General features: G+C 44.0%; 1 pseudogene; it reads right to left on the reverse strand.

Moving 5' to 3' along the window:
* Window positions 1-2,066: 2,066 nt before the first annotated feature.
* On the reverse strand, window positions 2,067-23,677 carry LOC124018149 (annotated as a pseudogene).
* Between the last annotated feature and the right edge of the window lie 3,203 nt (window positions 23,678-26,880).

The following is a 26,880-nucleotide window of genomic DNA, read 5'->3' on the forward strand; positions in this document are numbered from 1 at the left end:
GGAGCACGTTTTCATTAAGGATCTCTCAGTACTTTGCTCCGTTCATCTTTGCCTCGATCCTCTCTAGTCTCCCAGTCCCTGAAAAACATTCCCACAGCATGATGCAAAATCCTGTCTCAGAGCGCTACGGACTATTCCTTCGAACCCATGTCTTGGTTTTTGCTCTGACATGCACTATCAATTGTGGGACCTTGTATAGACAGGTATGTGCCTTTCCAAATAATGACTAATCAATTGACTTTATCGCAGGTGGACTCCAATCAAGTTGTAGAAACATCTCAAGGAGCATCAATGGAAACAGGATGCACCTGAGCTCAATTTCAAGTCTCATAGGCAAGGGTCTGAAGGCAAGGGGTCTGAATACTTTCCAAAGGCACTGTACTTGAATAAAAGGAAGGGGCATGGATCAGTAAACCAGTTACAATCTGGTGTGACCACCATTTGCCTCATGCAGCGTGACAAATCTAATTTTCATAGAATTGATCAAGCTGATTGATTGTGGCCTGTTTAATGTTGTCCCACTCCTCTTCAATGGCTGTGCGATGTTGCTGGATATTGGCGGGAACTGGAACACGCTGTCGTACACGTCGATTCAGATTATCCCAAACATCCACAGTGTCTCCTGACCCCTCCTGTCTCAGCCTCCAGTATTTATGCTGCAGTAGTTTATGTGTCAGGGGGACAGGGTCAGTTTGTTATATCTGGAGTACTTCTCCTGTCCTATTCGGTGTCCTGTGTGAATCTAAGTGTGCGTTCTCTAATTCTCTCCTCTCTCTCTTTCTTTCTCTCTCTCGGAGGACCTGAGCCCTAGGACCATGCCCCAGGACTACCTGACATGACTCCTTGCTGTCCCCAGTCCACTTGGCCGTGCTGCTGCTCCAGTTTCAACTGTTCTGCCTTATTATTATTCGACCATGCTGGTCATTTATGAACATTTGAACATCTTGGCCATGTTCTGTTATAATCTCCACCCGGCACAGCCAGAAGAGGACTAGTCATCCCACATAGCCTGGTTCCTCCCTAGGTTTCTTCCTAGGTTTTGGCCTTTCTAGGGAGTTTTTCCTAGCCACGTGCTTCTACACCTGCATTGCTTGCTGTTGGGGTTTTAGGCTGGGTTTCTGTACAGCACTTTGAGATATCAGTTGATGTATGCAGGGCTATATAAATAAATTTGATTTGATGCTCAATGGGTGACATGTCTAGTGAGTTTATGCAGGCCATGGAAGAACTGGGGCATTTTCAGCTTCCAGGAATTGTGTACAGATCCTTGTGAAATGGGGCAGTGCACTAAACGTGATGGCGGCGAATGAATGGCACACCGATGAGCCTCAGAATCTCCTCACGGTATCTCTGTGCATTCAAATTGTCATACCATTACCTCACCGCCACCATGGGGCACTCTGTTCACAACGTCGACATCAGCAAACCCACTCGTATGCTCAGCACAGTTGAAACTGGGATTAATCCGCGAAGAGCACGCTTCTCCAGCGTGCCAGTGGCCATCAAAGGTGAGCCTACTGAAGTCAGTTACGATGCCAAACTGCAGTCAGGTCAAGACCCTGGTGAGGACGACAAGCACGCAGATGAGCATCCCTGAGATGGTTTCTGACAGTTTGTGCAGAAATTAATCGGTTGTGCAAACCCACAGTTTCATCAGCTGTCCGGGTATCTGGTCTCAGACCCTTCCCCAGGTGAAGAAGCCGGATGTGGAGGTCCTGGGCTGGCGCGGTTACACATGGTCTGCGGCTGTGAGGCCGGTTGGACATACTGCCAAATTCTCCAAAACTACGTTGGAGGCAGAGAATTGAACATTCAAAAGGAGAAATGCTCACTAACAGGGATGTACACAAATGTGTGCTCATTAAACATGGGACGAACACTTTGCATGTTGTGTTTATATTTCTGTTCAGCGTAATTGGATAGTGTTGGCTGGTAAAAACTTTGTTCAATTCCTAATACACCATACAATTAGCATTATGTTATGTTAACTTCAGTACTTAATGCATGAGTATTGGAAATAAAGTTATTGCCTGTTATTAGGCTACTGGAAGAAGTAATGCAAAAGATTGATACTGTAACACAAAGCTTTATTTATTAGTCATACTGTACATTCAAAATACATTGACAGTTAAAATATTGCATTATAATTTCACTCTGGTAATCATCAAGTTAGTAGATACAACATATACAAATGCATGCTATCAATTGGGCATTCTCTCACACGTGTTCTACTAATTTCTTCGGCAAATCACACTTTACTTTGCATTAAGTCTCAAATTCCAAACAAGAGCAACTCGCACAAGTTACAAACTGCTTTGTAAATAACCAATAGCAAGTGACAATAACAAACTCCTACATTGTCTATACCATGTCTTCTTTAGGATTTAAGACATATCCGTTGACAGCGCATTTGATACCATAAATGCAACAAAGACAATATAATAACTTGAAAAATGTCTGGTCGATGAAATTAAAGCAAAGCTGGTGGTTTTAGGCACCGATTCTTTAAATTAAGATTGGTTAGCCCACATTTTATTACATGGGTATTATATGATTGCATAAGACATTATTTCCATTGTAAATGCTAAATAACGTTAGATAATGTTGTTTAGGTTCGTAGTGCATATTGACCTTAGGGTTACTATAGAGACACAGGGCAATTAATAAGACACATGACATTTTCTTGTTCTGAAGTCCATGTTCAGTATACTTTGCCTACTTTTAAAATATAAAAAACATTTGGCAGAGCTGATATTAATTTAGGAATTCCTAAACGACTATTGTCCAGTTAGACCAGTGGTTCTGACCAGACTGCAACCACTAATGGTAAACAGCATATTCTCTGAAGCAGGGGGCAACATTCTAAAACCACCATAGGGCACATGGATGTAGCAGTGTAACTCGGTTTTCAATTGCACCACTACCAGCTCTCTTGACAGTTTTTGAGACATGGGATTTTCCATTGACCAGTGAGGGTATTTGAGTGATGTGCGCTGCATGAGAGGGAGAAACCAAAGTCTCACGTGGTTTGAAGTCCGAAGCTTGAAGACAAGCACACATGGATGAGTCATAGTGGAGCATACTACTGCCGGTAAGGAGGTGAGGGAAGGTATGGTACAATCATAGTTTGTTTGAGAAGATCCCAGGGCTAGCCACTAGGGCCCATCTGCAGCCGCTCCTGCTTATGCTGGGCCAGCCACTGTAAGATCTGTTGCTTCAGCTCCTCGTTGGGCCGGATCTGATCCATTGTGAGTGGACTGCGGTTGAACGGGTCTGTCTGATCACTGTAGGGAAATTAAAACTGATACTCAATATCGTACAAAAAACGTGATCTCGTGCCGTATGTTTCAAGCCGCTCAATGTAAGACTGCTGATTTAGGAGCAGTTTTGCCTTTTAGATAACAATGAATAGGACTACACGGACAGGGGGGACCTGATCCTAGATCAGCACTCCTATTCTGAGATGCTTGATGCATGCAGTCCCTGGAATAAACCAGCAGCACGTAGACATGCTACTCCTAAGGGATCACTCACCTGAGTAAATGCCGTGCTATGGTCGAGCGATCAACCGTGACATTGGAGGAGGGGAGCAGCACAGGGTCGAGCATCAGTGTGGACATAATGGGGTCCAGGAAGTCGTCTGGGGCGTCCGCGTACGTTTCCTCATCCTGCAGCTGTCGGTCTGCATGAGACTAAGACAGGCAGAAGTTATTCATTTAGGGTTATGGCATGGAGAGGGCATAGTGGTACAGTGTAAGGTGATTTTATACAGATCTAACCTTTATTTTGTCAGCAAGGAGACCGAAACCAACAATAACTTCTCCAGGCTTGTTGATCTTCTTCAGGACTCGGACAGTCTGAGAGAAGAGCGTGGGAGAGTAGGAGCGCCCGTCTTTTGGGACAGTGGCACAGAAATTCTCTTCATCACTGCCGAAGAGAAAACAGACATTGTTAGAGTCACTAGAAACCAAATAGCCACCTTATATGCCACACATGGATTCAAATTGTACTTTAAAAAAAAGGTGGAACTAATTTAGCTATGCTTGCCTGGCACAATTGAACCATCCAAAACATGCAAACACCACCCACCTGGCACTCCAGGCAAACGCTCAAAATATTTGATCGGCTGAAGAAGTACAGATGGGAAAAGCAAGGGAATTTCAACCCAAAACAACTTCTGGGCCTTGTATTAGCCTTGAAATACTGCCTTTTTTAAACATACCCCAGGTTAAGGTAGATGGTGCAGATATCGGAGACCAGTTGTTGAGGCTTGAAGTCAAACTCGCTGAAGTCTTTTACCTTCAGGGCGCCCATCTTGGGGCCAACCAGGTGCTGCAGGAAGTGGTTGAGCATGGAGATGATCCTCTCGGCCATGAAAGGGTGCACAAAAATACACTTGATCTCTGGGATATCATGGAGAGGGAGAAGCGAGTAGGAGTTTCAATATATTCATATATACAGAGTGTACAAAACACCTGCTCCATGACAGATCGACCAGGTGAATCCAGGTGAAAACTATGATCCCTTATTGATGTCACTTGTTAAATCCACTTCAATCAGTGTAGAAGAAGGGGAGGAGATCGGTTAAATAAGTATTTTTAACCCTTGAGACGAGGATTGTGAATGTGTGCCATTCATAGGGTGAATGGGCAAGACAAAATATTTAAATGCCTATGAAAGGGGTATGGTAGTAGGTGCAAGGCACACCAATTTGAGTGTCGGGAACTGCAACGCTGAGCCTCCCAGGTGAGCTAAGGCACTGCATCGCAGTGCTAGCTGTGCCACCTGAGATTCTGGGTTCGAGCCCAGGCTCTGTCGCAGTGGGCCGCGACCGGAAGGCCCATGGGGCGGCGCACAATTTGCCCAAGCATCATCTGGGTTAGGGAGGGTTTGGCAGGCAGGGAAATCCTTGTCTCATCGCGACCTAGCCACTCCTGTGGCAGGCCGGGCGCAGTGCACGCTGACCGGGTTGCCAGGTGTACGGTGTTTCCTCCGACACATTGGTGCGGCTGGCTTCCGGGTTGGATGGACATTGTGTCAAGAAACAGTGCAGCTTGGTTGGGTTGTGTTTCGGAGGACACATGTAGTAGAGGCTGGTGAGGTGAGGACGACTCATCGTAATGGTCGGAATGGAATGGCATAAAATGTATAGAAACCATGTGTTTAATACCATTCGTTGATTCCATTCCAGGCATTACAATGAGCCCGTCCGCCGGTTTAAAGTGTCATCAGCTGAGATGGATATAACATAAGTCAATGCTAGTAATGTCCTTTTCATAAAACGAAGGCTCTTGACCTTCGCCTCTCCCGAGTCCGTACGGGAGTTGCAGCGATGAGACAATTGGAAACCACGAAATTGGGGAGAAAAAAGGGGTAAAAAATATAAATAAATTAAAAAGAACTGCAACTCTGCTGGGTTTTTCACGCTCAACAATTTTCCATGTGTATCAAGAATGGTCCACCACCCAAAGGACATAAACCAACTTGACACAACTGTGGGAAGAATTGGAGTCAACATGGGCCAGCATCCCTGTGGAACGCGTTAGACACCTTGTAGAGTCCATGCCCTGACGAATTGAGGCTGTTCTGAGGGCAAAAGGGGGTGTAACTCAATATGAGAAAGGTGTTCCTAATGTTTTGTATCCTCAGTGTACAACACAGTGCCATCAAATATAAAGTATTGCCATTTACCTTAAACAGGTTAAACTCTTAATTCTGCTCAATGAATTGGACAATGATGTCTAAAAATGTTTTTTTTTTAAATACACAAACACCCATAGTTTGTGTAGCTCTAGGTCGAGACACATGTCCAAGACATTATCCACTCATTGTTTTCCATTCATCCTCCCTCTCCAACTAACCCGATGTGAGGAAAGCCAGTGTGCCGATGGTCTCGTTGGACATGATGTTATGGAAGCGTGCCAGCTGTCCCAACATATGCAAACTGGACTCCTTCTCCCTGAGGGCATCAGGAGCCAGGCCCTCCCACTCGCCATGGTCCTTCTCCAGTTGCAGAAGCTTAATCTTGCTCAGGTACTACCACAGAAAAGGACCAGATCAGAGGGAAGTAGTGAGAAAATCGGACAGAGTTTCAAACGTAGGATCTTCGGATAAACCAGGGAATACACAACTAGATTCAGCCGAGGGCCAATTTCGTCTTCAGCGGATGGTCATAATAATAAATCATTTGTAGACTGCAAATTGACTGCAAGAAGCCCAAACAGACATATTTTATTCAAACATAATCATTTCAAACCTTGCTTACATTTGTACACGATCACATATACATTAACTCTCTATTGTGTGTGAGAATACTTGAACAGATTTCCAAAATGAAAACCAATTGGAGCTGATTTGCGGATGTTTTTACAGTCTTTTAGGTCCCCCAAAAATGAATAAAAAGATAGATCTGTAGAGGCTGGTGAGGTGAGGACGACTCATAGTAATGGTCGGAATGGAATGGCATAAACGTATAGAAACCGTGTGCTTAGTACCATTCGTTGATTCCATTCCAGGCATTACAGTGAGCCCTTCCACCGATTTAAAAGTGTCATCAGCCACTACTGAGATGGATATAAGTCAACATAAGTCAACGCTAGGAATGCCCTTTTCATAAAACGAGCAAGAAACGCAGACAGTTTCTCACCTGTATAGCTTCGTCGAGTAGGAAGATGGCGTCGTTCATCAGGAGATTCAGATACCGCAGGAAGAGTGGAGGATTCATGGCCTCGAGGTTCTCGGATGCATAAACAGCAAGACTCTGAAGTGAACAACACTCCACATAAGAATTTTGGGGCATTATGGTGCAGAACTGAAAAGCAATAGCCATGTGTTTTCTGTAGTCTTCAATAAGGACTATTCTAAATGTGGTACCATCTAAATAAGTGAGAAAAAAAGGGAAACAAGCTTGCCTTAATGCTCTCTCTGTAGCTCTCCTTCCCCCACATGAACTTGAGGATGGGATACATAGGTCTCCTGTAGTTGAACTTCTGTTCAAACTGGTGAGGGTCACCTGAGGAGAAAAGTCAATAACATACAAGTCACATGCATGCACTTGAGCTTCATTACAAAGGTTTTAATTCTAACGCACACAAGACACACACACTAAACCCACCAGTGAACTCAATGTCCACAAACACAGCAATGAGTGCCTCAGCCAGGTGAGGTGCATGGTGGTAGGAGCAGAAGACCCTTTGACGCTGAACATGATTGGCTGGGCTGTGCCAGCCGTCGCCGGTTCCATGTGGGGCATCACCGCCTCCAGCACCTCTGCCAGCTTCGCCCGCAAATGAGGGTTCTTCATCCTGGGTACATGGGTAAAGAGTAACACAATAGGAACATCGATGAGTCCGAATGGTAGACGCATTTACCCCTTAGGAATATCACATCCAGAAGAGTGACTGTTATAACAGCCAATGGCGATCCACAATTGAGATGTACAATACCCTGAGGACTGTTTACTACCGTTCAAATGTTTTGGGTCACTTAGAAATGTCCTTGCAAAATGAATAGGAAATATAGTCAAGATGTTGACAAGGTTAGAAATAATAATTTTTTATTGAAATAATAATATTGTCCTTCAAACATTGCTTTCGTCAAAGAATCCTCCATTTGCAGCAATTACAGTCTTGCAGACCTTTGGCATTCTAGTTGTCAATTTGTTGAGGTAATCTGAAGAGGTTTCAGCCCATGCTTCCTGAAGCACCTCCCACAAGTTGGATTGGCTTCTTACGTACTATACAGTCAAGCTGCTCCCACAACAGCTCAATAGGGTTGAGATGTTACTGTGCTGGCCACTCCATTATAGACAGAATACCAGCTGCGTCTTCCCTAAATAATTAATGCATAGTTTGGAGCTGTGCTTTGGGTCATTGTCCTGTTGTATGTGGAAATTGGCTCCAATTAAGCGCCGTCCACAGGGTATGGCATGGCGTTGCAAAATGGAGTGATAGCTTTCCTTCAAGATCCCCTTTACCCTGTACAAATCTCCCACTTTACCACCACCAAAGCACCCCAGACCATCAAATAGCCTCCACCATGCTTGACAGATGGCGTCAAGCACTGCTCTAGCATCTTTTCATTTCATAAATGTTGTTCTTTGTGATTCGTACACCTCAAACTTAGATTTGTCTGTCAATAACCCTTTTTTCCAATCTTCCTCTGTCCAGGGTCTGTTCTTTTGCCCATCTTAACATTTTATTTTTATTGGCCAGTCTGAGATGCCTAGATGCCTAGAAGGATGCTGCCTAGAAGGCCAGCATCCCGGAGTCGCCACTTCACTGTTGACGTTTAGACTGGTGTTTTGCGGGTACTGTTTAATGAAGCTGCCAGTTGAGGACTTGAGGCATAAGTTCCTCAAACTAGACACTCTAATGTACTTGTCCTCTTGCTCAGTTGTGCACCGGGGCCACCCACTCTTTCTATTCCGGTTAGAGCCAGTTTGCGCTGTTCTGTGAAAGGAGTAGTACACAGTGTTGTACGAGTTCTTCAGTTTCTTAGCAATTTCGTGCATGGAATAGCCTTCATTTCTCAGAACAAGAACAGACTGACGAGTTCCAGAAAAAAGTTACTTGTTTCTGGCCATTTTGAGCCTGTAATCGAACCCACAAATGCTGATGCTCCAGACACTCAACTAGTCTAAAGATGGACAGTTTTATTGCTTCTTTAATCAGAACAACAGTTTTCAGCTGTGCTAACATAATTGCAAATAGATATTCTAATGATCAGTCAGCCTTTTAAAATTATAAACTTGGATTAGCTAATACAACGTGCCATTGGAACACAGGAGTGATGGTTGCAGATAATGGGCCTGTGTACGCCTATGTAGATATTCCATTAAAAAAAAAAATCTGCCGTTTCCATCTACAATAATCATTTACCACATTAACAATGTCTACACTATATTTCTGATCAATTTGATGTTATTTTAAACGGACCAAAAATGAGCTTTTCTTTCAACAAAAAAACAAGGAAATGTATAAATGACCCCAAAGTTTTGAAAAGTAGCGTATGTACCAGGATACATGAATATTATGCACAAACATTTGGCCTGGTACTGTGTGTGCGCACGGGTGAACTCAATGCCTCCCCCTCTCTTGCCCCTACCTCTCCACGTTTCCCATGAACACAGTGATGAAGTTGAGGACCTGCTCCAAGCTGTCGGCAGAAGACTCCAGGACCTCGTCGGCGAAGCGGCGGAGGAAGACAAAGAAATCTCCCAAGTTCTCCGCAAAGAACTCTGCAGACGTACAAGAATCCTTTTGATAACCAACCCCTCTTAGTAGTCGTAATAAACTCTCTCCCAGAGGCGGCTGGTGGGAGGGGCTACATGAGGACGGGCTCTTTTTCAAATGGCTGGAATGGAGTCAAACACGTTGTTTCCGTGTGTTTGGTGTTTCCATTAATTCCATTCCAGCAATAACAATGAGCCCGTCCTCCTATAGTTACTCCCGCCAGCCTCCTCTGCTCTCTACTTGTGTTATTCTCTCACAACTCTTCTATAGCCCTGTCATTGGGCAAATTATTATTTTTGCTGTTATTTAGCACAGTGGTTCCCAACCTTTAATGAACCGTGGCACATTTTGATGGCATAAAACAATTCTGTGCCACAACTAAAATGGCCCTATTAATTAATTTAGTGGTAACGACCCCCATCTTATCTGATCCTTAATCATCTATTTTCCGGGACAAACATTCTTTTATAGATTAAATGGGGATTATTTGAACTGTTTTTTTTATAGTACCCTACTCATGATGACTCATTTGTGTGTACCCCTTTAAGAGGGTCCCGCAATCTGCACGGGAGGGGGGACTCTTAAAATACTGTAGTTCTTAAGTTTTGAAAGGTTTGAGCTCGAGACGAGCGGTTTTCTGCATTGTAAAGGTGCAACCACAGCCACAAAGCCATGTTCCGTTTGTTTCTATGGCAGAGGCTGTGGTACAGCTAAGACTTGCCTGTGGTAATGGTTCTCACAGGCGAGGTTAAATGATACAAAATGACTTTGCTCGTGATGCCGGACCCTCAAAAAGATACAAATGTAACAGCCTGAGCGAACTGGACTTGAAACAACGGATACAGATAAAACCATGTGCCATTCAATTTATTATCTGAGCGGCACTGGTGCTCCCACTCCCACAGGTCATGTTTATAAGTGAGTGTTCCAACACAATGATCAAGATTAGGAAGCCATTTACGGCACACCTGGTTGAAAACCACTGATTTAGCACCTCCATTGTACGCACTGACTGCAGGTCAGCATAAGAGCATCTGTGAAATGACTGAAAACGTGATGTCAAGGTTGATGGCGCAACACTGAAAGGAAAGTTGGAGTTGTTGATGGCCTTTTCTGCTCATGGGGCGATTGGTCTAAGGAAGTAAGTAAACAAGACAGGTTGACGGAAAGCTTCACCTGCAATGACTGTGATACTTGGTTGTCTTTCCTACCTTAGTTAAATACTCTGACTAAGTCGCAAAAAAAAAAAAAAGTCAAAATGACGAAGCGGTAGAGAGGGGTAGCTACCTGGCATGTGACAGAGCAGGCTGTTGTGTAGCGGCGGCAGGGGGAAGGAGAGCTGGGCGTGCTCGGGCCCCTGGTTGCTGAGGCCCAGTTGAACCAGGAGTGTGGCGCTGGACGCCTGCAGGTTGAGGCAGCACTGCAGCATGCCCGGCTGGGTGGCTGCTGCCTTGGTCGACAGGTAGACCGTCATGAGGCGCTCGAACTGCTCGCGGAGCTGCTCTGCCGCCGGGCCGCCCGTGAGCTGGGCCTCCCGCCACGTACCCTGCAGCCGGTGGAGCGACTGGTTCATCTTCACCATCTGCTCGTGGAGTCTAGGGAGAAGCAAGAAGACACAATACAACTTTCTTAACCATATGTCACAGGGAACAATTGAAATTTGTCAAGGTCCAGTTCACAACGTTAGATACAGTACATATTGCTCAGCTGTTATGAAGGAGAACACTGAGATGTTATCACAAGTCTAGTCCAAAGGCCAGATCGAGCCTTCTCCTGGACTTAAACCCATGCTAAATGGAGAACCACCACTGAGAGGTTTTTGTGTGTCAAGGAACAAGGCTTAATCTAGGTCAGACAAACAGCACCAAATGCATTGTGTACTAACATGGTAAATATAACTGTCTTCATGCACAAACCCAAAACCAAGTAATATACTAATGTTCATCATATGGATACAGCATTGCTAGGTCTGGGGTGTATTCAGTGAGGCGATATGTTTACAAATTTGCAGATAGAAATGCACCGAATAGACCGGACATGATTCCCTATTCTACTTGAAAGACGATCATATCGAGCCTATCATTTTAATTATATCTAAATGCTCTGTAACGTTGCCAGTTAGTTACCTGTGGAAGCCCAGGTGAAGGGTCATCTGGGTGAGGATGAGGTTCTCAGTGAGGAGGCTGTACGACTGGGCGTACTCCACCGACTGCTGGGGGGGAAGTGGGACGAGACACGTCTCTTTGTCCAGACCTAATGATCAATGAGAAAATGAGGACAAGTTCATATTCACTAACATAAAATAGAGAATCAGCTATGTAAAAAGGACATCCAATGATCCATACCCACGTGCACGCATATGCAAGAGGGCACATACAAACGTGCACACACACAGACCTCTGGCATGCACGTTGCGGTTGCGCCGCTCCTCCTCGCTGAGCTCCTTGAGGGCGCAGTAGGTGGGGTTGAAGGTGAGCAGCTTGGGCGAGCGCGGCCGGCAGAAGGGCTGGCACAGCTTGAGCAGCGCGGCGCCCAGGTTGAGGAAGAAGGCGTCTGAGGCGTACATCTGGAAGAAGATCTCGGGCATCTGGTTAGCCCAGATCTTGGTGCGCCCGGCGTTGGCCTGCAGGCAGCCGCCCAGCCAGGAGAGCAGCAGGTGACGCGTCTCACCCGACTGCTGCAGCAGGTTCTTCAGGAGCTGGTGCAGCTTGTCATGGAACTGGCCCATGAACTGGGACGAAAGGAGGACAGGATATGTCAATAAGTAGACGGGAGCAGAGTATGTGAGCGGAGTTGAGCGGTCTGAAATCCCGCTCGTCACTCGCCGGCACTCCAAGTCTTTTCCAACCGCTCCGCTAAAAACGCCTCTGAGCTCACAGAAAGAAAAACTGCTGATCCAGATTTGCTACATTTATTAAAATCCCTATATTATTTCAAGGCTACAGCCTACAAATAAATAAATTGTGAAGCACTTGCGAGTGCGACACAAATGCTGATTGGGACATAAAGCACTCAGCATTTAAAAAACATTTTGTTGTATTAAACCATAAGTCTATAAATTGCATATATAGGCTGTGACTTACTTATAATTAAATAAAAATTAAACAACAAAAAATGCCTTCTATACACACAGTGCCAGTCAAAAGTTTGTACACACCTACTCATTCAAGGGTTTCTCTTTATTTGGACTATTTTCTAGGTGTGCCTTGTTAAAAAGTTCATTTGTGGAATTTCTTTCCTTCTTAACGCGTTTCAGCCAATCAGTTGTGTTGTGACAAGGAATGGGGGGGTAATACAGAAGATGGTCCTATTTGGTAAAAGACCAAGTCCATATTATGGCAAGAACAGCTCAAATAAGCAAAGAGAAAGGACAGTCCATTATTACTTGAAGACATGAAGGTCAGTCAATCTGGAAAATTGTGCAGTCGCAAAAACCATCAAGCGCTATAATAAAACTGTCTCATGAGGACCGCCACAGGAAAGGAAGACTCAGTTACCTCTGCGGCAGAGTAAAAGTTCATTAGAGTTAATAGCCTCAGAAATTGCAGCCCAAATAAATGCTTCACGGAGTTCAAGTAACAGACACATCAACATCAACTGTTCAGAGGAGACTGCGTGAATCAGGCCTTCATGGTCGAGGTGCTGTAAAGAAACCACTATTAAAAAGGACACCAATAATAAAGAAGAAACTAGCTTGGGCAAAGAAACACGAGCAATGGACATCAGACCGTTGGAAATCTGTGCTTTGGTCCGATGAGTCCAAATTCGAGATGTTTGGTTGCAACAACCATGTCTTTGTGAGACGCAGAGTAAGTGAACAGATTATCTCTGTATGTGTGGTTCACCCCGTGAAGCATGGAGGTGGTGGTGTGATGGTGCATTGCTGGTGACACTGTCTGATTTATTTAGAACTTTTTAGAACTTTTTTGGTTACCAACTGGCAGGTGTCTTCACTGACATTTTGAAATACCACCCAAACAGATCCACAGATGATGCAATCTCTATTGCACTCCACACTGCCCTTTCCCACCTGGACAAAAGGAAAACTTATGTGAGAATGCTATTAATTGACAACAGCTCAGCGTTCAACACCATAGTACCCTCAAAGCTCATCACTAAGCTAAGGATCCTGGGACTAAACCCCTCCCTCTGCAACTGGGTCCTGGACTTCCTGACGGGCCGCCTCCAGGTGTTGAGGGTAGATAGCAACACATATGCCACGCTGATCCTCAACACTGGAGCTCCCCAGGCCCTCTTGTACTCTCTGTTCACCCACGACTGCATGGCCAGGCACGAGTCTAACACCATCATTAAGTTTGCAGACGATACAACAGTGGTAGGCCTGATCACCGACAACGACGAGACATCCTATAGGGTGGGAGGTCAGAGACCTGGCTGGGTGGTGCCAGAACAACAACCTATCCCGCAACGTAACCAAGACTAAGGAGATGATTGTGGACTACAGGAAAAGGAGGACCGAGCATGCCCCCATTCTCATCGTAGGGGCTGTAGTGGAGCAGGTTGAGAACTTCAAGTTCCTTGGTGTCCACATCACCAACAACGTAACATGGTCTAAGCACACCAAGACAGTCGTGAAGAGTGCACGACAAAGCCTATTCCCCCTCAGGAAACTAAAATGATTTGGCATGGGTCCCGAGATCCTCAAAAGTTTCTATAGCTGCAACATCGAGAACATCCTGACTGGTTGCATCACTGCCTGGTACGGCAATTGCTCGGCCTCTGCCCGCAAGGCACTACAGAGGGTAGTGCGTACGGTCCATTACATCACTGGGGCTAAGCTGCATGCCATCCAGGACCTCTACACCAGGCGGTGTCAGAAGAAGGCCCTAAAAATTGTCAAAGACCCCAGCCACCCCAGTCATAGACTGTTCTCTCCACTACTGCATGGCAAGCGGTACCGGAGTGCCAAGTCTAGAACAAAAAGGCTTCTCAACAGTTTTCACCCCCAAGCCACAAGACTCCTGAACAGGTAATCAAATGGCTACCCGGACTATTTGCATTGTGTGTCCCCCCAAACCCTCTTTCACGCTGCTGCTACTCTCTGTTTATCATATATGCATAGTCACTTTAACGATATCTACATGTACTTACTACTTCAATCAGCCTGACTAACCGGTGTCTGTATGTAGATTCTGTCTCTCACAGTTGAAGTGTACCTACGATAACAATTAGACCTCTACATGCTTTGTAAGTAGGAAAACCTGCAAAATCGGCAGTGTATCAAATACTTGTTCTCCCCACTGTATCACCAGTTGTACATTTACCGTTAATTCCTATAATTTCTAATCTACAATGTGTTACTTTGGTTAGTCATTTCTTTTAATGCATTCAATATTATTCTAGTCTTCCTGTTCTTATTGTAGGAGTGGACACATTGTTTGCAGAGTGCACAACCTATGCTACACTTGTGAGAAACAAGTTTTGGTTTATTTCATTCCATTTACGAGGCTCCCTGGCCTGCACGCAAATGTAAGCATATAAATGTGCACATTTGGGGATCTGATAGTATTTCTGATTGGCTTAACGCACCACCACTAACGACCTGTGGAGCTTCTCAAAGTAATGTTTTCTTCACCTCAAACGGCGTTCCCACAAAGTCTGTTTTTACATTCGAGAGTTCTAATAGTTCCTCAATGTATTTGAAAAATCTTTCCTGCTCTCTCCCTTTCAATGACCACTAAGCATGAAAAGGAAAATCGAATGCTCTGATCCATTGGAACCGTCATAAAATAGGCTTCTTATCAGTGCTCGACTTGGACTGAAATCGGTTCCGGTACTCATTTTGGGTGCGTGTACTGTTTAAATTTAGGTGCAGGAGCTCCACAATACTTTGAAGCTAATATTCTGTAAGACTAACAGGGTTTGAGGTGCCGGTACTCAGCTCCAGTGAGCTCCTGCCCAAGTCAAGCATTGCTTCTTATCCCTTGTGCAAATAGCCTACAGCTGTGTATTCGCTAGCACAGTCTAAGCCGGACCTAATGTTCAGGTTCCTTGCAGACAGGCCATGTGTAGCCAATGTGATTTATAGGATATTTCATTTTTAATCTGGATATTTTCTACCTGCAGGCTGTTGGATTTATGTAGGTTATTTTTTTTTACATAGATTGCAATGGCTATAGAAGTTACTTTTTAGGTTTGCATCATTTTCATTTAGATTGAGATCATTTTGATTACCCACATGACAATGAATTTGAGATATGAAGACGTTGTAAATTACATTCAACTGTTTCATGAACATTTGCATATGAAAACCATACCTGGCACGCAGATTGGTAGAAATGGTAAGATAAATTGGCATTCCACATGAGAAAGGTTGCCGACTCCTTGTGTAGCCTATTACTGGCAAAGCCAGCAGGAGCGGGAGGAGAATAGTTGGGTCAGGTTAAGTTATCTCTGGCGCCCTCGAGGCATCAAACTGTAAGCTTAAAGCATCAGACAAGCTCAATGCACATATTTGATTTGATTAAAACACATAGGATGTGCTCAATTAACTGGTCGAAAGAACAGACGACTTTCGGTCGATCAAGATCTGTCAGGGACAGCCTTAAAAAGGTAGGCCTAAAGGTTGTTAAGCAAAATAACCCAATAAAAATGCAAAGCTCCTTGAAAGTAGGAATATGCTCGGCCTATTGGACCAAAATAAATTATGGCCTATTGCATAGATAATAGAACAAAAAAGAAGAACATTTCAGAGATCAGATTTTTACGTTATAAATACTTCGCTACAATGACACACTCAGTTACCTACCCACCTCGTTCCTTTATTTTAGCATGTGCACGTAGTAAGTACACCATCATGATTCTTTAGTTGTGGACACTACATTACTGCACTCCCTCTCTTGCTCTCCGTCCTCATCTTTGTAAGTCACCTTGATTTAGCACCTGTGTGTTTTATCAGTTCCTTTATGAAAATATTTAGCAAACTCCATGACAGTAGCTTAAGCAAGGGGCTATAGCAGCACCCAATAAGACTACAAATGCATGCTGGGTCGGGTATGCCCCGAGCTCGTGAAGTGAGTGCTACTGAAGCTCTCTCTACTGGAACGAAATTGGAGTGGGTAAGACGGCCGATGCTCCAGCCTTTGGGAATCTCGCGCCGTTCTCCAGTGAAATTAGGCACACTCCGCTCCTCGCTCCGCTCCACTCACATACTCTGGCACGGGAGGTGATCACTTAACAACACTGTAACCTACACTTGTTGTTCTACTGGTGTGTTTATATAGATCTTGTGGTGAACTCTCTGGACAAAGCCCCATGTTATGTTGTCAGTGGATCATTTCGGCACGACAGTTCTTGTTTAATTCAGATTTGAAAAAATACCCCTGAATGCTATGATACCTGTTATTGTCTGAAACCTATTGAAGCGATATTTAAAACAGGGGTGCTCAAACTTTTGGGCTTGGTGGGCTATGTTCATAAGATTAATAACTTGAATGTGTTTCAAACGACTTAAAGATGCACTATGCAGAAATCCCTCCACCAGTTCGCCTAATTTCAGTTTATGTGACAAAACAAGCAAGTTAGTGTAGAGAATCATTGTACCATCTACACCGCTGCGGAATATATTTTCCATAACCAAAAATACTGTATTTTCAGCTGGTGTACAAAACCAAAAGACACAAAAAAATGAAATTTAAGACTGGACGCATAGAAATAGAGCACATAGAACAAATCTACTGCTTCTTAGACTCGCTTTCAACGAGAATGACATATCTATTCATATCATATCTACGAGAATGACATATCATTCCATGTGAATTTTGTTGGCTACCCCAAAAAGTTACATATTGCAGCTTTAAATATGGTGACGGTATTGGAAAGTTCAGGAAAACCTCAGGGAAACTAATCAGGCATTAGTGCCTCTAGCCTTTTGGGGTGGAACAAAACATTTTAGTGCCTGCCTTCTTGGCAGTGGATAATTGCATAATTATTATGCATTGTTAAAGTAAAATCTTCAGCAATTCTTTACATTTTGGCATGCGGTGTAGAGAAAATGTTGCTGTTTTAAAACTAATTTACATGCAATTCTAGAAATTCTGCCATGGGGTAGAGAGAACATTTTATAATATCCTGCAATTCTACACATTTTGCTATAAGGTGAATAATTGTTTTTGCAGTTTTAAAGCAAATGTCCTGCTATTCTACACATTGTGTAGCTTAGACTAAGCTAGTTTCTGACCATTGGCAGTAAGCTAGATGTAGGCCTAAGTGGGGTTTTGGAGACACAGAAGAAGACGATAAGGTTAGGGGTCCGTCCCAAATAACATTCAATTCCCTATATATAGTGCACTACTTTTGACCAAAGACTCTAGTGCCCTTACCTGGTGTATGTTGGACTCCTGCACCTTCATTTCTTGTGGACTGGAGCGTGAGGGGTTGAGGAAGAAGCTATGACCCTCCACCACCCCAGGGGTCTTCAGCAGACAAGAGATACTCAACACAGTGCCAAGGAGGGTCTTCTGATACTGAAGCCCATTGTTGGGATCTTTGGGTTGGATGTGCTCCACCAATACCTGGAGGAAGACAATTTGAAGTATATTATGTTAGCAAAGAGTAAACTACTTTTGAGATCAAAGCTGTCCATCGTAGACATATGAATGCAGTTGTTGTACAAATAATAATAAATCTTGTTATGAATAGTATAGAATATAATCAAGTAATAATCATGGTTGTAGAAAACAGTCCAGAGGAGTGATGACGATGCATTACGGCCCCTGACCGTAGCGATGTCTTTTTGGCGGCTGAAGTAGAGGAGCAGGTCCAGGTAGGAGAAAAGCAGCAGCTGGCAGAGATCCAAGTCTTTCACACGGCCTTGGAAGATATCGAGCACGGGCCCGATCACCTCGCTGAAGGTGCGCACCTCCTGGTCAGCCAACAGGCCAGCGATCACCTCCTCCACGAACTCCACCACCTCGTCCTGCTCTGCGACGCACAACAGAAAGCACACTTAATGTCAGGGTTTTTCTTGGCTCAAAAAGGGGATTAGGTATAGAGCCCTGTATAGTGCAGAAAAGATGCTGTACTTTACAGAACCAAACATGTACAGGATTTTTCCTGGCTCAAAAAAGGGCTTAGGTATATAGCAGAAAAAAATCACCTGTGTATATATAGCCTACACAGTTCAGTAAAGTATATTCTCTGTATTGTACAGGCATCTTTCCCACCCTTTTCTGGACACAAACCACACACAACATCATCAGGACCTTATATGACAACACACTGCAAAGTGAGGCTATTATGCACTAATAAATACAGATAGACAAGTTCAAACCAGTCTAAACCAGTTCATTCATCAGCAGGTGCAGACTAGACTAAGTTACAGCACATCCTGTCTTGGGAGGCCTCAACAGTTGATACCTGAGCAGCAAACACCACTTTCTTTGGCTACTGAGATGGAACAGAACCGGAATCCTCAGACAGTCAGGGGTGGGGCTTTAATAATTGAATGGACTCACGGGCTCCGCCGACTCCCTCTAGCAGCAAATCCAGTAGCTGCTCGTACACATTCTGGCTGATGTAGATCTCGGGGGTGAGCAGGACCGTGCGCGTGTTGGACACCGCCAGGTTCTTACAGCGCACCGCGTACGACAGCAGCTTCTCCGGTACCTTGGTGACCTGAGGGTGTGTAATGTCAGGAGGGAGCAGGGAGGTTAAGAATTTGTCACATCATTGTCAGCAATGGAGAACAAACTAAACATGCATTATTTAGCCTTTATGCAGATCGAAATGATCTAGAAATAAACAGCAGATTTAACCTTTAGACAGGTCATTCATTATGTTCAGTAAGACTATTTACCATGTCACACTATTTCGCTTTACATTTTCCCATGCAGCAGTTTAGACATAGTGTACAAAACATTAGGAACACTTTCCTCATATTGAGTTGCACCCCCCCCCCTTTGCCCTCAGAACAGCCTTAATTTGTCGGGGCATGGACTCTACAAGGTGTTGAAAGCGTTCCACAGGGATGCTGGTCCATGTTGACTCCAATGCGTCCCATAGTTGTGTCAAGTTAGTTTGATGTCCTTTGGGTGACGGAGCATTCTTGATACACATGGAAAACCCCAGCAGCGTTGCAGTTCTTAACACACAACCGGTGCGCCTGGCACCTACTACCATTCACCCTCTGAATGACACGCATACACAATCAATTGTCTCAAGGCTTAAAAACCTTTCTTTAACCTGTCTCCCCTTCATCTACACTGATTGAAGTGGATTTAACAAGTGGCATCAATAAGGGATCACATATTTCACCTGGATTCACCTGGCAAGTCACAGAAAGAGCAGGTGTTCCTAATGTTTTGTACAGTCCGTGTTTGCCTTTTAAAATTGTCCTACACAGCACACTTCTCCTGACTGAATTATGGCTGGGAATTCGTGGAGAAAGAAATTAGGAATGAGAATGAGTGCTGTGGTATGTGACCCCCACCTCTTCCTTGGCTCTCTGGTAGCAGGCGTAGAGGAACGGTATGGCGCACTTGTCCCCAGCGTCTCGGTCGGCAGAGAGATTCACAGCATTACACGAGGTCATGTAGATGAGGTGGTTTCCTGGCTCCAGCATCAATAATCTGTTGAAGAGTCCCTGATATAAAAAATAAAAATATTTTTTTTTAAACTTAGCCAACATTCTGTACTATGAACTTCATGTACTTACTTACTGATCTCTGCTCCTTGTGGAACACATGGTCTCGATGAACTTTGTTCACTATGCATTTTTCACTATTCCATCTTCTTACGAGTAGACAATGCACTGTATACTTAATAGGCCTAGTCCCCTGACACTTACAAGCCAGTGAGGAAATCGGTATGGGAAGACACAGTACTGTACATGTGGATCTTATGGCATCGAGGTCAACTGAGCTGACCAGCGAACAGTTCGCCACCACCATTACCAATGTCCAGTCCTATTGTACCTGCTCGATGTTGTCCATGTCCAGCCAGTCTTGACCGTCCATCTCAGCGGCCATTTCCACCAGAAACACACAGCGTGGAGGAATCCCATTGCCTCCTCTCAGACTGGGGTCACCTGAAGTCAAACAATAGTTCATGTTTTACTTTTCACTTAGAGCAAACAGGGTCATTCATGACTCATTCCAGCATCTAGTTTATGAGTATTGAGCTGGGGTGAGTCATTTGCTGTTTACTGGATGGCCCTGAAATGGAATCCTAAAAGAGGCCAGCGGTACAGCAGCACCAAAGAGCACGAACAGATTAGATTAGATTTAGACTAGAAATGGACAGACAGGGGCTCCGTCATCAGGGCACCTTCATGCCAGTCAGTGAGGGATGATGAGCGGGAAAGAGGAGGCGGCGGACGGTAATCTGAGACCTGTAGACCCCCTTGATGACACAGCTTCTGAGTCAGCCAGTTGGCTGATGCCAAGCCGATCACTCTCCGTCTAATCTAGTACACACAGTGACAGCGTGAAGAAAAGACCACCAGGAAGGATGGTTGTACTGAATTCCCATGAGTTGAAGAAGGAGTTGAAGACAGATGTAAGTCACACATTGACCATGCCCCCAATACAGCACCTCAGATCAATCAACAGAAAACAGAGGGAAATAAAGAAGGCAGTCGGAATGGGGGCCTGGTTATTAAAACAAGGGGATGTTGATGGGTGATTAATCAAGCCATCGCTTGTGTATGGGCAAACAAAGGGTTGCCTGGGAAACAGACTGATTTGCTTTAGTTCATACCACTACAGTACATCATATAGACCCAGCCAGGCAACATTAAGTGTTGTTTACATGACAACAAGATTCAGTAAACTAGAAGGGACAAGTGGCATCACGCTGCCACTCCAATGGAAAAGGTGTCCTAAATGAAGAAACGCGGTGTAAACGCGCTAATACGCTCCAATCTAACTTCCTGCACTCACTGTTGTCCAAGGTGATGAGGAAGATCCTCTGGATCATGTGGTTGATGTTGAGCTGTTCGCACAGCTCCTGCCGCGACAGGAAGGAGCGGCTGATCTCGGCCACCGAGTCGTCATTGTCCTCGATGCTGTCTGAGTTCTCCGACTCGGACTGACTTCCCTCCGAGTCCTCCGCTGCAATACAAGATAAGCCAGCAAATATAAGAAACCGTATGAGGTCATTGTCGAACGTCAAGCCAGTGAGCGTGCTGCACCATATCAGTGATGTTTAAGTTATACAGACAGGCTATAGCCTATACAAGTAGCACAGTGAACCATTAGAGCAGGAGTGGCCACATGGTTTGCAGGCCTTCGTTCCAACCCAGCACTAAAACACCACCAATTCAGCTAATCAAGGTCCTGCCATGCAGCCGATTATTCAGGTCATGTGTGCTAGAGCTAGGCTGGAGCAAAATCCTGCGTGCCCTGTAACTCCTCCTTGGGAGGGTAACTCACATGGTGGTTCGCCATGGTGCAAAGGTGGTTTCTGGCCCGATGCAAACTGCTTGGCGTCGGCGAGGGAGCTGAAAAGGGCAGCGAAGGGGTTGCGGGAGATGTTTTGGTTGTTGTTACCCTGGTCAGTCATCTCACTGGACCATAGACTCCATCAACAGGTGCTGGCACCAGCCTGGACAGAGAGGTACACTGTGGTATGGAACACTGGACTAGGTGAGTTCAAACAAATCTATAGAAGTTGTTTCAAGTGTGTCAGACTCTGAAATCACGAACCTGTTTGCTAACGATCCACTCCTTATATGCTACTCTGTGTCAAGTAGTGCCAAGGAGTGGAACGATAACTCAAACAGACTGGTACCTCGAGGCTAAACCCAGACGGTATGCATTTTCATTCAAGCCAGAGGAATAACAGAAACCCAATGTTCATTTGTGAACCACAGACTGACTGGTTAGCTTATTGACAGGGCTCCACAGTGCTACCATTTTTGGGGGCATAAGATGCCAAATATTTTGCTGTGCTACCTGGAATTTTGGTAGCACCAGTGCCCCAAGAAAAAAAAAAAACCCAGGTAATAAGTGTTGTATTGAATTCTTTGCTGTCCCTCTGCCCACAGCCTCAGTAGCATGCAAACGTGGTGGCACGGAAAGAAAGGAAAAGGGAGAACTTCTTTAGGAGATGAGCTTCAAAAGCAGCTAGGAATCATATAGGCTGTATCTCAATCTTAAAAATGTTTTGTTTAAAATAAAGTGTGCTCCTAAACCCTGGATTTTAACATATAAAATGTATTATATAAACCCATTGATTCTTGAAAAGTATAACATAATGCCCCATGAGCTTAGTTCAACTGTCTTACCCCATCTGAAGCCAAAATATAGCTTGTTTTTCCAATGTCTGTAAACAGAGTAAATGTAAACAACCTCTGTATAGCCTCAAAACATGGTTAAAACTAGAAGGCTGATATCTAGTCTGTGCTTGCAGCCATAGCTCTGTCTATACATTTGAGTGTGGTTATATTTCTCCAGGCCCATCCCTCAACCTTTGATGGAAACTGTGGCGGGGACCATTCTTTCTTATTGTTTCAACTGCTGATTGCTGGTGTAATACCTCAAATATTTTTCATTCTGCTCCTAGATATCGTTGTGTGCTCCTACATTTTTCAAAATGTAGAGCACGTGTCACAGTAGAGTCCTGATTGAATGCGATGTTTACTGTTTGACTGAAATAAGGCAGAAGAGCACATGTGTTACAGTACAGAGTCCTGAATCAATGCGGATGTTTACTGTTTGACTGAAATAAGGCAGAAGAACACATGTGTTACAGTACAGAGTCCTGAATCAATGCGGATGTTTACTGTTTGACTGAAATAAGGCAGCATAGACAGATTGCCAACAGATGGACATCTTCCATCTTACACTTTGATTTTGCATAATGTAAGTACATTATTATCATCATCGTCATTATGATGATGCGTAGGAAAGGGTCTGTCAACGTCAAGTGGTGGTAGCCTGGACACTTGTAACATGCTAGTTAGTCACATAGCTGGTTAGATTGCAAACTAGCTTGCTAGTACCTGGCTAGCTAATTAACGAGCTGTCAAGTAATGTAACTATATCACAACAAACGAATAAAGTGATGTGTTATTTGAAGGAAGGGCACATAGCTAGCTAGCCACTTGTCTTTCGATAACTCGAATCAATTGCATAATGACTCAATAAGCAAGCTGATAATGTAGCTCGCTAGTCGTCAGTGAATCACCGGTTCCGCTCAAGTAGCTCGCTAGCTAGCAGTCGCCGTATTTAGCTGGCAAGCTAGTTAACTTTAGGCTAGCAGATGGACTGCACATGATCCAGGTAAGTTGTTAAGCCCGCTGTACTTTGTCAGTTACGGGGCAAAACTTCACTCTTTTGACAGATGTCAAACAAAAAAGCAGATATTCAAATATCGGAATATTGTCATACCTGAAACAACAGCAGATAACGTGTATTTCAATTAGCTATAGAAAAGCTTTCTTTCCTCTGCTTTGGTTCTCGCACCGCTGTGAAGCAGGCAAGAATAACTAAGTACGTCCGGGTCACGGATCGCTTTAATTCTTCGCAATAAATGTCCCGCCCTGTATAATTTGTCAATTCATGATAAGAACGAAAATGATGGAAAATGTGCACAACTATCGATATATTATATACTAGTTATCATACAAAGAAAAATATAAAGTATTTCTATAAGATATGTAATTTATTTGTTCAAGCCTAAATGGTCAACAATGTTTTTTGTGTGTGTACTCCTATCATTCATTGCACCACACAAACGTATCTGTCAATTGTGTCACAGTAACAATCTACTCATGAACACTTATAGTTTCCAAATCCAGAGTTAACTCCCAGAGGAGTCTTGCTGCTCATTTGGTGGCCCTTATAGAGTGGCCCATCAACTTAATATAATAATAATATATGCCATTTAGCAGACGCTTTTATCCAAAGCGACTTACAACTTAAATCCAATCATTTTTTTGTGCTTTTGTACTTGTCTTTTGTATCAGATTCTACTAATAAGTTTATAAGTAGAAAAATGTTTGGTAGAACTGGGATTAAACAAAGGCTTGCACACTTTGTGGTTCCTTAAGAGCAGGTTGGAAAGGCTGGAAAACAGACTGAACCAGATTTTCCTCTGTGTTTTTGCCTGTGCTTAATTACATTCAGTTTTCTTTTTTATCCTGAAAAACTCCTTAGTCCTTAACGATTACAAGCCTACCCATAAGACCATGCAGCCACCCCTATGCTTTAAAAATATGAAGAGTGGTACTCAGTAATGTGTTGTATTGGATTTGCCCGAAACATAATTGCTTTGCCACATTTTATTTCAGAAATACTAAAGGACCTTGTTGCAAACAAGATGCATGTTTTCGAATATATTTATTCTGTATAGGCTTCCTTCTTTTTACCCTGTCGATTAGTTTAGTATTGTGGAGTAACTACAATGTTGACCCATCCTCAGTTTTCTTCTATCACAGCCATTCAACTCTGTAACTGTTTAAAAGTCATCATTGGCCTCTTGGTGAAATCTGTGAGCGGTTTCCTTCTTCTCCGGCAACTGTGTTAGGAAGAACGGTATTGGTATTTTATTAGGATCTCCATTAGATGTTGTGAAAGCAGCAACTACTCTTCCTGGGGTTCACACAAAACATGAAACATGACATAATATAGAACATTAATAGATGTTAAAGAACAAGTCATGGACAGAACTACATAAATGATATTTGTAGTGACTGGGTTTATTGATACACCATCCAAAGTGTAATTAATAACTTCACCATGCTCAAAGGGATATTCAATGTCTGCATCAGTAGGTGGCCTTCTTTGCGAGGTATTGGAAAACCTCCCTGGACTTTGTGGTTGAATCTGTGTTTGAAATTCACTGCCCGACTGGGGGACCTTACAGATAATTGTATGTGTGGGTTACAGAGATGAGGTAGTCATTCAAAAATCATGTTAAGCACTTTTATTGCACAGAGAATGAATCCATGCAATATGTCACTTGTTAAGCACATTTTTACTCCTGAACTTATTTCGGCTTGCCATAACAAAGGGATGGAATACTTATTGACTGATGACATTTCAGCTTTTAATTTTTAATTAATATGTAAAGAATAAACATAATTCCAGTTTTACATAATGGGGTGTTGTGTGTAGGACAGTGATCACAATGTAATCCATTTTAAATTCAGGCTGTAACACAACAAAATGTGAAAAAAGTCAAAGGGTGTCAATACTTTATGAAGGCACTGATTGTTCGATAGGAAATATGGCCGCAAAATTAGCAGCATCACTGCTGGGGGTGTAAAGTCTGGATTTGGAAACTAAAAGTGCATCTGATTAGAGTGATTAGAGTGCACCATAATACCTTTTTTGGCAGAGCTGAGAATGATTTTTTTAGTGCTCTGAGTGATGGCCCAGAGCACTACTTTTGTGAAAACATTATTATAACATTATAACATTATTATAATTGTGTATATATATTTGTTTTATTAATATTTTTTATTATTCTGATTTTCAAGGGGTACTGCAGCTGATGACCTACACACAATACCCCATAATGTCAAAGTGGAATTATTATTATTATAATCATTATAGATTTTTACAAATGAATAAAAAATGAAGAGCTGAAATGTCTTGAGTCAATAAGTATGCAGTCCCTTTGTTATAACAAGCCTAAATAAGTTCAGGAGTAAAAGTTTGCTTGGCCGCTGCCACCCTAATCTGGTGGTCCCAGCGCGCACAACCCACGTGGAGTTCCAGGTCTCCGGTAGCCTCTGGAACTGCCGATCTGCAGCCAACAAGGCAGAGTTCATCTCAGCCTATGCCTCCCTTCAGTCCCTCGACTTCTTGGCACTGACAGAAACATGGATCACCACAGATAACACTGCTACTCCTACTGCTCTCTCTTCGTCCGCCCACGTGTTCTCGCACAACCCGAGAGCTTCTGGTCAGCGGGGTGGTGGCATAGGGATCCTTATCTCTCCCATGTGGTCATTCTCTCTTTCTCCCCTTACCCATCTGTCTATCGCCTCCTTTGAATTTCATGCTGTCACAGTTACCAGCCCTTTCAAGCTTAACATCCTTATCATTTATCGCCCTCCAGGTCCCCTCGGAGAGTTCATCAATGAGCTTGATGCCTTGATAAGCTACTTTCCTGAGGACGGCTCACCTCTCACAGTTCTGGGCGACTTTAACCTCCCCACGTCTACCTTTGACTCATTCCTCTCTGCCTCCTTCTTTCCACTCCTCTCCTCTTTTGACCTCACCCTCTCACCTTCCCCCCTACTCACAAGGCAGGCAATACGCTCGACCTCATCTTTACTAGATGCTGTTCTTCCACTAACCTCATTGCAACTCCCCTCCAAGTCTCCGACCACTACCTTGTATCCTTTTCCCTCTCGCTCTCATCCAACACTTCCCACACTGCCCCTACTCGGATGGTATCGCGCCGTCCCAACCTTCGCTCTCTCTCCCCCCCGCTACTCTCTCCTCTTCCATCCTATCATCTCTTCCCTCTGCTCAAACCTTCTCCAACCTATCTCCTGATTCTGCCTCCTCAACCCTCCTCTCCTCCCTTTCTGCATCCTTTGACTCTCTATGTCCCCTATCTTCCAGGCCGGCTCGGTCCTCCCTCCCGCTCCGTGGCTTGACGACTCAATGCGAGCTCACAGAACAGGGCTCCGGAAGGCCGAGCGGAAATGGAGGAAAACTCGCCTCCCTAC

The sequence above is a fragment of the Oncorhynchus gorbuscha genome, unplaced genomic scaffold (genome assembly GCF_021184085.1).
Source record: "Oncorhynchus gorbuscha isolate QuinsamMale2020 ecotype Even-year unplaced genomic scaffold, OgorEven_v1.0 Un_scaffold_4:::fragment_6:::debris, whole genome shotgun sequence".
NCBI lineage: Eukaryota > Metazoa > Chordata > Actinopteri > Salmoniformes > Salmonidae > Oncorhynchus > Oncorhynchus gorbuscha.